This window comes from Vombatus ursinus, unplaced genomic scaffold (genome assembly GCF_900497805.2).
Source record: "Vombatus ursinus unplaced genomic scaffold, bare-nosed wombat genome assembly UNPS02014946.1, whole genome shotgun sequence".
NCBI classification, from domain to species: Eukaryota; Metazoa; Chordata; class Mammalia; order Diprotodontia; family Vombatidae; genus Vombatus; species Vombatus ursinus.
Window position 1 is genome coordinate 632,540 of NW_020954724.1, and position 14,714 is coordinate 647,253.

Genomic DNA, 14,714 nt, shown 5'->3' on the forward strand with positions numbered 1-14,714 from the left:
AATGATTGATGGTCTTCTCTCTTTTAGCTTAGATTCCAGGGTCTTAAGAGCCACCTCTTTTACTGAAGGACGAAGGCCAGTATCACAGTCAGTACCATATCCAGGATCAGAATGGAGGGAAGTGTTTAGCAGAGAAAAGGAGTGGGGAACCTGCCCCAGAAGAAGAGTCTTGCCTCCAGGGTCAAAGATCTTTTGGAACACAGAACAGCCCGCTAAATTAAGCCTGCAGGCATCTAATCTGTCTTTGAACCATGTCCTCCTGTTAAACAGAAGAAAGGTGCCTGTCTAGACAGTCCATCTTATTTATGATTAATTTCTTCCAATTCCTGATTGCCTACCTGTACTCCTTCAAAATTGTTTTAGGAGTCATCAAGGGCTTTCTGGATCTTGGGTCCTCCATTTTCCCCTCAATGCCCTCTTTCTTCCTCCTTCTCCACCCCCCCACCATAAATTCTTGGTTTTCCCATGAAAAAATAACAGGGAAAGGGGGGAAAACTCTCAAAAAACAAGGAAAGTGTATTTACCTCAATTCCATGTTACAAATTCCTGTCTTAATCATGTACAGTAACACACAAAAATGAAAATGACTGACAAAAAGGATATAGGAGCTATTTTCTTTTAAATAAATGGTAATTCAAATCCATTGTTTTACATCACTTTCAGCTTCAAATATATTCCTCCCCCCTTTGCACTCAAAGAGCCCATTACTTAAAACAAATACTTTAAAAAGAAAAATATAGAGGCAGTTCAACAAAACTAAAACCAATCAAGTTTGACGGTATATACAGCATTCTGTTCCCATAACTCCCCACCCACCCACCCACCTACCCCTGCCTCTGCATAGGATAGAGGAAAGTACATTCTCAAGAATGCATTACATTCCTCTACCTCATTGAATATCAATTTTTCCCCCTCATGGATTAAACTCAGTTTTGCAGGATAGGTGATTCTTGGATTTAATCCTAGCTCCTTTGACCTCCAGAATATCATATTCTAAGCCCTCTGATTCTTTAATGTAGAAGCTGCTAAATGTTGTACTATCCTGATTCTGTTTCCATAATACTTGAATTGTTTCTTTCTGGCTGCTTGAAATATTTTCACCTTGACCTGGGAACTCTGGAATTTGGTTATAATATTCCTGGGAGTTTTCCTTTTGGGATCTCTTTCAGGAGGTGATCGGTGGATTCTTTCAATTTCCATTTCACTCTCTGGTTCTAGAATACCAGGACAGATTTCCTTGATAATTTCTTGAAAGATGATGTCAAGATTCTTTATTTGATCTTGGCTTTCAGGTAGTCCAATAATTTTTAAAGTATCTTTCCTGTATCTATTTTCCAGGTCAGTTGTTTTTTCAATGAGATATTTCACATTGTCTTTTATTTTTTTCATTCTTTTGGTTTTGTTTTATAATTTCTTGATTACATTCTCATCTCTTTTTTGAGGTGGTATTTAGTTATTTTCAAATCAGCCGTCTATGAATTATCATACCATCAATTTATTTAAAAAAAATCAACAACAAATTTGAAGGATAAAAATAAGAAGATACAATTAAACCTGACTTACATAAGCCAGCTACAATCTGACCTATTTAACCCAGGTATTGAAACCAAAAAATAGGAAATAAAAGAACAAACATCATAAACTATCAACATGTCCTAAGGTAAGTTAATTAAAGTAAATTAATCATCAGAAAGAAGCCATCAAATATAGTCCCAGCCAGCAAACACTTTACTTACCTATTAGAAAAATAATAAGAAAAGGACAATACTGTTTGTGTGTATGTATATATATTTTATATATGTACATATTTATGTATATGCATATACACAATACATACACATATATAAACACGTACATATACTTGGCCATTTTATCATCATCCCATTTGCCCCAATGCTTCACGCTCTAGACCAGAGATCAATCTTTGGAGGACTTAACCTTTTTGGCTCTGAAAGTCAGGCTCTAGGACCTACCATGTTCTACTCAATAAACGTCTCACATGATTCACTACATCTAGTTGGCTTCAGCCATTTTCACTTCATATTTCAATGATTTTCTCATTCTGTTCAACATGCAGAATTATAATCAAATCAATACCGCCTTTGCTTTTGGAAATGGCTGCTCCAATCTTCTCTCCCATCGCTCCAGTCACCATCTCTGTGATTTTCTGAACCAAAATGCCCTCCTCTATATGTATTTTGTATGTATATACTCAAGAGCTCCCCACAAGAAGCAATGCAGTTAAAATCTTTGAGGACTAACTTCAAGATATTTTTTAAGAAAGGAGAGTACCAAATGTTTTGGGGAGAAAATAGCAGATGTTACTGTATCTCCCCCATTAGGTAATCCCATGTGAATACAACTGAACTTATTTGCGAAAGGTCAGTAGTTTTCATTTGTATCATTAATCCATGTATACCTAGGAAAAGAATAAATGATAAATTTCTATACAAATTTTGTTGGCCAGAGATTTTTTTTCTAGAGATAAGGACTTTTGACAACTTTCTCAAAGGTTGATCTATAGTTTCTTAATGAGACAGATTTTCAAGTGGTACACACCACAATTCAAATTGAGGTTTTAGGCAAGAAAGGGGAATAAATTGTTTGGTCTGTTTTCTATATCAAAAAGATCCAATGTGATTTTTGAGTCATATTCACGTGGTTTCATACTACTTTCCCTCTACATCTGATCTCTAATACATAAACTCAAACTACCTTCATATGAGTTTGTAAAATTAGTTTCACTTCCAGGCAACACTCATCATCAAAATAGCATGTAATGAAGCAATCACTTCTAAGGCATATAGAGATTAAAAAAAAAACCTCAAAACGCAAATGGGAAACTGAACATCTTCTTTATGGAACCCCAGCTTTAAAAATATAACGCTTTCCCAAGTCCAGCGATAAATTCAGGTACCTAAGCACAGAGCAATCAACTCTATGACCTTTGGGTATCATTCCAAGCCCCGATAACACCATTAGACCTATATTAAAAACGAAGGGTTCAGTAGAAAGAACAATGGATTTGGCACTCGAGGCCCTGAGTTCAAGTTCTATCACTTCTGCTTAGCACCTAGGTGACCTTGGACAAGTCACTTAACTCTAGTGGGCCTCAGTTTCCTTATCTATAAGATGAGGGGGGCTGGATTTGATGAATTCTAAGTACCCTTCCAGCTTTTAAATCCAGCATTCTATAATACTATAGATATTAAGGGACAGACCAATGCTAGGAGAGAGGTAATACAGCAAAGTATAAGCACTTTAATTCTAAGCAATCTGAAAAGAAACTTGAAGTTGTACAAATATAAAAACCAAATAAAAAGTAAATATTAATTCAAATATTTAAAAAACCTTTTGATTAAGTAGTAGATAAGATCATTTTGAGTTTCAAATACTAATCAGAACCCCTTTGAAATCAAACATCCAATTACATGAGTTTGTTCTTCTGAGAAGCACTTTTATAAGTTCTAATTCATCTGTTACTTATACCATTACATAAAGCCCTAGCTTAGCATTCAGAGGAGCTGGGTGGTGCAGTGGATAGAGTGCCTGGCCTGGAATTAAGAAGATTCATCTTCTTGAGTTCAAATCTGGCCTCAGACATGTACTAAGTGTGTGACCCTGGGCAAGTCCCTTAACCCTGTTTGCCTCAGTTTCCTCATCTGTAAAATAAGCTGGAGAAAGAAATGGCAAACCACTCCAGTATTTTTGCCAAGAAAATCTCAAATGGGGTCACAATGGGATATGACTGAAAATTGACTGAACAACAAAATCAGCACTAGAAGAAACCTCCGACCATAAAAAAAAGCCCTCCAACAGCTTAGAGGGAAGGATTCTGTGGGGCTAACCAGCAATTCCCAGTTCTTCAGAATTCCCCCTCCCCACCCTTCTAGGAAATATTCAAGGACACCTGGAAGAACTTAATTGCTGGCTCCCTCAGGACAAAAAGGTATGAAAGCAAAACACTTTCCTCAGCCCACTGGCAGAACCTTTGCTCCACAGCCCCAGAAAATCCCTTCCAAAAAGTACCATTTGGCCTTATGCAAATTGTACCACAGGATCTGTGGGGAGAAACGAAATCTCTTCAGTAAAAAGCACACCTAAAATTTTGTTAATGCCCCAAGACAGAGTTCTTAGGTTTTTTGTGTGTGTCACGAACCCTTCCTTGGAATAATGGTTTGTTTGTTTTAAATAATTAGAAAAAAAAAAGGTAATTTCAGTTAAAATGTTAATGAAAATAAAGATTCAATTATTTTTTCCAAACCAGATTCACAGACTCCCTGAAACTGACCATACTTTAAGAACCTCTGCTTCAGAGCAAAGATAGACAGATACAGTGTCCCATGTAAATGGGACCATTTTATTCTTTCATAGTTGTCTAATTTCCATAAACCTTGAGGTTGAAAGCTATATATCTATATCTATATATCTCTATATATATCTCTCTCTCTCTATATATACATATGTGTGTATATATGTACATACATATATATGTAAATTTAGAGAATGATATTTTTTGTAGATTCAACTTGCTATAATGGAGAGAATTTGGAAGAAGGAAGGAAATCAGGGGCAGCTAGGTGGCGCAGTGGATAGAGCACTGGCACTGAATTCAGGAGGACCCGAGTTCAAATCCGACCTCAGACACATAACACTTACTAGCTGTCTGACCCTGGGCAAGTCACTTAACCCCGTTACCTAGTCAAAAAAAAAAAAAAAAGAAGAAGAAGGAAGGACATCCTGCCCATAAAACTTACTAGCTGAGGACTAGGGTAGCACATGCCTGTAATTTCCATTAATAGAGAGGTCAGGCTGGTGGGGCACTTGATCTAGAGTATCTTGAGCTGAGTAGGCTAAACTAAGTGCCTTCACTAAGTCTGGCACCAATATGGTCAGCCCCTGGGAGAGATGGGAGAGCAGGGATGAGCACCAGATTGCCTAAGGGGAACCAAACCAGCTCTATAAAGATGAGTAACAGAATCAGCATATGCATGCAGTGGAAGCATGCCTTTCTACCCTGGAAAGATAGGAAGACCCATTCTCATTTAATTTAATTATTTTAAAGGAAATTTCCGGGTATGTGACCACAAATAACTTAAAAGTCTCTAAGCCTTAGGCAATTCTCTAAAGCCAAATTATAGATAGCTAAAATTTGCCTCTATGGGTGGAGTTACCAAGACAACAAAACCACAGATATTTATATTCATTTCAAGTTATTCCATTTACATGGACAATCTATAGAATTGGGCACTCTGAGGGTCCTTAGAGAGCAGTTAATCTTCTAACTCAAAAATATATTACCTTGAATCTTTTGTTGGCTTTAAAAAAATAATTCCATTTTCTTTTAAATCTCTACTGTTATTATGTTCATGGTTCTTTAAAAAAAAATACTTGTTATTTGAAAAAAAAAATCTCTTTTTCTTCCCCCATTGAAAACTCAAGGGGCAGAGACCAAGCGCTAAAACCAAATGACTCTCAGGGGAACAGGAGATTAGAGAAGAACCAAGGGGAAAGTAGTAGGAAAAGAATTATTATTATTTTTTTAATTTATAAGTGTAAAGAAAGTCCTCCATGGTAGAAAAAGTTTTAAAAACTAAAAACAGTTTCCAGGGACCAGTAATAATTTATAGACCTGTTTCTAGTCTAGATTTATCTAGTCTAACCTCCTTAATCTGACAGATGACGAAAACTGAGCTCAGAAAAATTAAATGATTAACCCAAAGTCTACAACTTCTGGCTCTGGCAGCAGAGCCAGGATTAGAAGCTGAGATTTCTCGACTCCCAGATCAGAAATTTTTCTTATGCATGATATTGCTTCCATTAAAATACCAAAACACCTAAACTGTGCTTAGCATCAGGAAATCTTATTGCTGGAGAGGAACTTAGAGGTTGTCTAGACACAGAATCATTATAGTTCTTAAAGGGACCATAATGAGAGCCTAATCCAACCAACTTCATTTTTTAAGATGAGAAAATTGAAGCAGTCAGAATGACTAGTCTAAGGTCACACAACCTGCCAGCACCCAGGTCTCCAAACTCTCAGCCTGCTGCTCTTTCACAATACCTCATGGACTTGTTGTTCTTTTACCAAATGCTTTGACAGAGATGTTCTCCTTTGAACCTGACAGCAGGTTTGTTTCTGTAATACAGATTCAACAGAAATGCTGTCTTTATTTTGCAGATAAAGAAATTGATTTGCCCAAGGTCACAAGACAAGTAAATGTGGAACTAGGGTTGTAATCCTGGTCTCTTGATTTCCTAGAGTACTGATATTTCCACTATACCACACAGCCCCCACTTATACCATATAGTACAAACCCACCATTTTAAACAAATGAGGAAAGTAAGTCATGAAGAGGAGAAATGACTTGCCCAAAGTCACAGAAACAACGAATAGCAAAGACTTTGACTCCGAACCTAATACTCTGCACTACACTACATACGTTTTAGGTGATTATGATTTATAATTTTTAAGTGAGATATTCTTTTTTCTTTAACATCCAGGGTTAAGCCTCAGAAATTTCAGTTTTCTGAACTTTGGATGCTGTCCTAAATCAACCTTCTACAGGAAGCCTTCCCCAATCCTACAATTCTAGTGCTTTCCCTGTGTTGATTATTTCCTGTTTATCTTGTATACAACTTGCTCTGTATATTTTTGTTTGTGTGTTGTATCCTTCATTAGATTGTAAACTCCTTGAGGGCAGGGACTATCTTTTGCTTCTTTGTCTCCCTGGTGCTTAGCACTGTGCCTGGCATATATATAATAGGGGCTTAATAAATGTTTATTCAATTGAAATTGGAAAGGGCCTATTTGCCTGAGATAGTATCATCTATCAAAAGCCTTTAGACTGGCAGTTATTTTGAGAAGTGATGGGGCCTCTTTATATTTTGGGGGAGGCTTAATCTACACTCCTAATGCTGTTCTCCAACATTTCCTTGTCTGCAAAATAAGGGCTAGGTGACTTCTAAGCTTGATTCCAACTCAACATGTTTGATTTCCATGCACTCATTCATCCAAGAGTCACATTCCCAACAATTTCAACTCTCGAACATGTAGATTACGAACAGGAAATTTGCACTTCCCCATTTCAAAATAAAATAAAACAAAACAAAACAAAACAAAAAAACAAACAAAACCCTGAGCAGCTCTGACCAATTCCACAACATCCATGTATTACAATAAAGCCCAATACAATCATTGATGTCCCTCAAGATGAGCCTGAACTTTCAAGAAAGGCAATGTGATAGGGTTAGATGCAGTAAATGACATATTATTATCAACATTCTTGACTTTTATGCCAATAGAAAGCAGGCTTGGGTATGTCCTAGCAAACTGTAATGACTCTGTATATGAACCCAGTGACACTGGACTTTCCCGTCTTTTGAGGAGTAACTGTCTAATCAGAAGGCTTATATTATGAATATTTTTTTTTGATGAGGCAATTGGGGTTACGTGACTTGCCCAGAGTCACACAGCTAGTAAGTGTTATGTGTCTGAGGTCACATTTGAACTCCTGACTCGAGAACTGGTGCTCTAACCATTGCGCATTCTAGCTGCCCCTATGAATACTTTCTTCAAGAAGACAGCTGGAAGACTTTTCCCAGGATGTGCACTGAATGTCATTACAAAGGAAATGAAATTGACTGCATCTCAATGCATAGGAAACAACTCTGCACAGATATACAATAATTTTAACATCATCTCTCTATGTTCTAACTAGCATGGTCCTGGGAACACTGATTGCTAGGTTTCCACAGCTTCTGACATAGAAATCAGGATGGGTTTGGAAAGTAGGGTCAAGAATAAAAATGTTATCCATCTTGTCTCACAGAATCATCATCATCATTTGGTACTTTAATGTTTTCTGTGTCCAAGGCCTCCAGCAGTCTAAGATTAGCTCAGTGCATAAGATTTTCCCCAGGTACACTCACAGCACAAAAGAATGTTTTTGTTCAGTCATGTCTGACTCTTCATGACCCCATTTGGAGTTTTCTTGACAAAAATGCTGGATTGGTTTGCCATTTCCTTCTCCAGCTCATTTTATAGATGAGGAAACTGAGGCAAATAGGGTTAAGGGACTTGCATGGGGTCACACAGCTAGTAAGCGTCTGAGGTCAGATTTGAGCACTGAAAGATGAGACTCAAAGTTTGACACTCTACCCACTATGCCACCTACCTACCCTAAACAAAAGGAGGCAAATGAACAAAAAAAAGAAAGCTACCAACCCCCCCCCCCCCCCCCCCCAGGAATATCAGCAATTCAAGGCTGCAGTGCTCTCCTACAAATGGGTCATAGGCTCATAGATTTAGAGCTAGACAGGGCCTTAGAGGCAAATGAGTGCCAATTCCTCATTTTACAGATAAAGAAATTGAGGCTCAGAATATTTAAATGACTTGCTCAGGGTCACACAACTGGTAAATACCTCTGGCCCCAACTATTTCTGTTACTCTCCCTCCTTCCAACACATGCTAACTATGCAATTCCAGTATACTGTACCAGCTTGAAATCCTCTCTATGGTTTCTGGCTTTCCCAGCTTTTCTATGTTGCCTATAGGCAGCTTCAGAGTGAGAAAAAGGCAGGTACCCTTGTTAGGGCTTAATGATAGTAAGCTGCCTTGAGTTTGGTAACAGTCCCTAAGCTGGTGAGAGCAAAAGTCAAAGGAAAGATAAAGATGAAAAGCCACCACGTATAATTTTAAGAGCTCTTGGTCGACCATTTTAAAACAACCTATTTACTCTTAATGATGGGAAATGGTGAAAACGGAGGGCACTGACTATCATTTCCTTAGGAAGTTTAGCAGATATAAAAACCTGTCACATCAACCAGACCAAAATGACCAAGAAGCATGCTTATCACAAACAAAAACAAAATCCCTCAATCTCTTTGCCAAGGGAAGAAAGTGTCAAGGACAGTACCAATTTAGAGGATGAGTTCAATTGCAAAGTACTACTGAGGATGATGGATATTAGGATCAACTTACATAAAAGAAAAAAAATGGGAGAAACAAACATGCCAAGAGGCTGGCACAAGACCTAATACAGATGATTCCAAGCCAAGTTGTACATGAAATTCTGAGAAAAACAGACTTAAAATGGAATAGACCTGCCAGCATTTTTAAAGTCATTAATAATAGTTGTATCACTTATTTAAATTTGTATGTATATTTAAATTTTAAATATCTTTTAAATATATATATAAACAATTGTTACTATAAGCAATATATATATATATATATATTACATATATTTAAACAGTGGGATAACAGAATGCAAGAGGCCCCACAAACACTATTTCCGAACATATCCTAGATAATTAATACTTTCTGTATTAGGCTCTTCAAAATTGTTTTCATAATCTCCATTCTAGTTCAGGACCTTAAGTTTTCTCCATGTTCCTTTGTCTTAAAAGCTTTCATAATCCCATAAATTCTATGCTACCTTTAATAATCTCTTCTAGCACAGTTCTCATATTTTTGTATTCAAGCTCCCTTTAATCTTTCAAGGGACTCACAATCATCAATATTTCTTTTTCCTGAGTTTCTCACAAGCTTCCAAGGTAAATTAATATTGTCATTCCTATTCTACACGTCAGGATAGAAATGCAAAAGGAAAGTTTGTAATCGATTTCATGGCATATCCAAGCAAACAGAAAAACTTGTAGGATCAGTTTTCTATCTTTCACCTCTACTTCTCCTACAAAACCCTATAGAATCACAAGCATCTTTCTCAATTAATTTGCTAGTAGAATACTTCACGAATATATTGACATGACCCATAAGTACTGGTCTGAAGGGGTCCAGAGGGAATGTTATGACTCTCAGAATAAAGAGGGATCAGGGTAATTTTGGAGCAAGAGAAATAAATAAATAAATTTAAGAGAAATAAAGCCTAGTCCTTACTCAAAATGCTGTACAATTATTTTTTATGGGTAAATAATTTCATTTTTAATATTCAAGCAAAATCAAAATTTTCTCATAGAACCCCTCGGCAGAACTCTAAGGTTCTATAGAAACATTTTCCTAAAAAGATTTTCCTAGTCTGTTTCATATCCTCTGGACTTTTCTGCATTACTTCTTTATCACATTTTCCCCATCATCACTGAGGCACATCTGTTGAAGCTCTCTAGAGCTGGATATGCGCAATATAGAAGAACATAGCAAAGTCTACATCAGGCTAAGCTAAATTATTTAAGTGCGTTAAAAATTATGCAGATGCTTGAAGTGTCTTGTCTCTTATCTGCAGCTTTTCATTTATGCATCTAAATATATCTTGCTATCATAATTATGTTCTCTTGGCATTTTCCAAAAGGTTTAAATTTTTAGTACAATAAAAAAGAAAGGTATGCTAATTGAAGGTTTAATGTGCTACAAAGAAAAAATGAAATCGGCTCTGATACATAAAAGAATACACGAACTCATTTGCATTTATATTTTTACAATGGTATGTTCCTATATGGTGTCATGTAAGCTTAAATAAAGCATGTTTACATTGTATAGTGATTCATATACATCAATTTGTACTATTTGAACTGGAGAGTACTTATAGTTCAAAGACTTCTTCAATATTTACTCTTACTACCAAGGTAAAATGGGAAAAAGTTATAATTAAACAAGTGCTCTTTTCATCTTCACTCTTTTTAATATTATGAAATATGGGGGGTTCATTTAACAACAGTGTAACCTAACATTCTCAAGCAGCAAAACGAAAATCACCCTTATATTACATCCCCCCAAGCAGTGTCAAATTATCTGGCATTTCATTATCTGTTTACATACTGTATTCCCCCAAAATAATGTAAACTCATTGAGAAGCATTTATAAAGTGGAATGGCATTATTATATTTCAATTAATCAACAAGCCTTAGTTAAGCCCATATTACTTCCAGTCACTGTGCTAGCTGAATTAGACAAAAATACAAAACTGACAAAGTCTCTACCCCGAAGGGTTTATTTTCTATTTTAGGATGCATGCAAACAATGATTTTGTTTTGATCTCTCTCTTATAGATAGATGACAGTGTGTTATGTTGGAAAGCTTTTCATAAATTGATTGGTGAATAATAGGTCACAGCCCAAGCGTCACTCGCTCATTATTTGGGTTTTGATGGCTCAGAGTGAGTGTAAATAGCAATTGTTTCTATTCTGGCTAATAGAATACTAGATAGAGATCAGGACAGGTTTGGAAAGTGGGGTCAAGAATACAAATGTTATCCATCTTGTCCTACAGAATCATCATCATCATCATCATTTGGTACTTTGGTGCTTTCTGTGTCCAAGGCCTCCAGCAGCCTAAGGTTTGAGGGTCTTCCCCTCCCAGATGGATTCTTTTGTGAAGGCAAACAAGGCTATCTTTTACCTGGCCTTTAATTACTGAATGGGTGTTGCCTCAGACAAACTGAGACCTGGGAAAGACTGAGCTTAAAAACACCAAAGGTCTCCCACTGCAACTCATGTTTTGCCATTGGATTTCCATGACTCTGGAGGATAGAGTGAGGCCGATGACTTTGCACAGCCCTGCATCACTCAAATCCAATTCACTTGCAAGTCAAGACATCATCCTCCTGATGTCATTGGTCCTCCTCAAGAATGAAGGACAAACAACAACAACATAAATATCTGATCAAATATAGCCATTCTTCCCAATCCATATTTGCAGATCACTCAATCCTACTCTTCATTTTTTTGGGGGGGGGCTAGGCAATGGGGTTAAGTGACTTGCTTATGAGTGTTATGTGTCTGAGGCTGTATTTGAACTCAAGTCCTCCTGATGCCAGAGCTGGTGCTCTGTCCACTGCACTACCTAGCTGCCCCCCCCCCCCACTCATCATTTTTCAGTACCATTCTTCTTCACACAATAACTCAGATATGGAAGTGGTAGAGTTAATATCTGCACTCCACTGAAGTCCAAGTCTGATACCTCAACATCAGGTCAGAAGACCCTACTTCAATTCCCAGTGTCAAGATTTTCTAGCTAGAAAAGAGCTTGGGTAAGGCACCAAACCTCTTACCCTCAGTTTCCTCATTTTTTAAAGTTGTCAGTCCATCACAGTATTTGCAAAGCAAAACAAAAAAAAATCTACCAAAAGAATAGGGAACTTTTCCTGTAATTCTATTTTAAAAAGCACTTCTCCCCTGTGTCCCCAACACATGCAAATGCTAACTGACCTGCAGAGAAATAATTGTTTGGATATGAATCTTTCTTTCTTAACATACTATCAAATTCAAATTTAGTCATATCCTGACTTTAAGAAACTCCATACAAAGTTAAAGAGGTCATTATTTGTTTTCCATACAATATTCATCAAATACTTTTTTTCAATCAACCTGCTCTCCTGCTGTATTTGATATATGATTCAAATTACAAAATTTTGATTTGCATGGTCTTTTTTTTAGGAACACAGGTTATATAAAGTGAGATACATCTGTAGGTGGGCCAATTCACAACCTCTTCTATGGGCAGAATATTAAAGTCTGGTTCCTATGTTTGGCCCCTATTTGAAACCACAAACCATCACCACATCTGGAAAAAAATCAAACAGCAGCCACCCCACCAATCCATATTTGCAGATTGCTCACATACGACTCATCCTCCCTTGCTCTTATGTCCAATCCAGAGTTTATATTTTAAAATTAAAAAGCCACAGTAAAATGAACCAAATATTAACCCCCATTTTCATAAAATGCAATTCTGATAAAAATTCATAATCATCTGAGACTAATTTGAAGTTGGTAGCTGTAATTTTTTGAGCATTTACTATTATTCAACCTATTCCCGAAATTTCCTCTTAGATTTAGAGATTAAAGTTACCTTCGGTAATGCATCAGGCATAAGTTTTGTTAGAATCAATATCTCCATTTTCTTGAGGTTGCTTTTCTCTTTCCACTCAGTGTTGTCACTGCTTCTTCTAAAGGAGGCCAAGCTTTATAAACTGGGAATAGTTCCTCTTTTTGCCATTACATTCATCTCTCATATTTCTGACTTTAATGTTAAAGAGGCTGAGTAATATCTAACTTTAGTATAATCTTGGCAAATTATAGCAAAGGCCAAATAAGTTTTCTTTGTTTTTTTCGGGGGGATTTTTGGTTTATTTCCCCCATCCCCCACCCCCAGATGATAGTAGAGTTTGTTTCAAGATATGCAGGGAAGTTATAAGTGCTATTTTCAAAACTTACTAGTCCCTTATTATCCTTTTCTTGAGATGTATATTCTAGTTACCCTTGCATGCTTGCAGCTATCTTCCCAACACGGAAATGTAGCTACTGCCTTCAACACCAGGGCATTCCTCCCTACTTCTCCTTCACACTCAGACCCGCTGCCACTATCTTCAAATTGATCCCTAATTCCAGGGATCCTTTATTGCCAGGATAACTGGCTACACTTAGAAATCTTTGCCACTCACAATGAAATGTATGGTTTATTGTTAATATACATGGCTAATTAAAGAGCTCCATGTGAAAGTACAATCCAATTAGTAGATTAATTAATTAGGGTCATGTTTATACTGCAATAGTTAAGTGTTAAACAAAGTCTTCTGACTTATATTAGCGTCTCTGTAAGTGAAAACACTTATGCATGTCCTTTGTTTTGCAATAGGGACAGACTGTCCATATTTTTAGATAATGAATATCTGCATAGATTGCTGTTCGCAATGAAAGAATCAGGTCTGACTTTGGATAACAATTGGTTGTGCTTTGCCAAGAAAGATAAGAATGCCATTCATGATTGCTGCTTAGTTCTTACTGCCAAATGTACACAGATAGCATAATTATCATCTATGACAAGTTGGAGAAGCAGCATGATATGTTGAATATTTTATCTGGGTATCTATCATCTATCCATATACATACACATATATAAAAAAGATGTATATAACCATACACACATGAAAATATATACAACTAGTACATGTACAGTGTACCACACATATGTTAAACACCTACCCACATATGCCTATACACATATACTTATGTGTATATGTACATATGTGTATGTACATGATGTGTATTATAGGCATATATAGTTTAATTTTATCTGCTTTATCACACTCAAGGTCAACCTCAATGCTTAACCAGAGGATAGGCATAAATGAGTGAAAAAAATATGTATGTGTATGTTATGTGTGTGTGTGTGTGTGTGTGCTCCAGAACTTCAAAAACTTTACAAAGCCCTTTTGTTTTACTGCTAAAGACATGATAAGTCATGTGAGCATTCAAAACCACACATGGCAATTTCATTTCCTGTATGTTAGTAACCATTGTAGACTTTAAGTTGTTGCTAGTGCATGAAGCTTGAATGATAACAAAATACTTATGTGATCTGGAGAATGGAATGGTCTGTCATTAAAAATATATGTGGCATTTTGGAAAAAGTAATACTGAAAAATGTCCCTTGTGCTCTCTCCATGTTGTTCCCCAAGTAGCTGACTATCTTGCCTACCCTTAGGCCTTGCTCTACCAGCTGCAATCTCCTTGATAAGCAGGTTGATGACATACTTTGCCATCCCCCATGAAAGATTCCATGTAGATATATTTTTTCATATCTAGGTTTTTTGTATTCAAAAGTGATACTGCTACATCCTAATTTATTCCTTTACAATCCCCTTATGATACGGAAAACTTTCCTTGATATAGAACAGGTGAAGCAACTCTAAGGAAAATATCAGCCATCCAGGCTTCAAAATAAAATTTTAAAACATACAAAGAGGAATATGAAA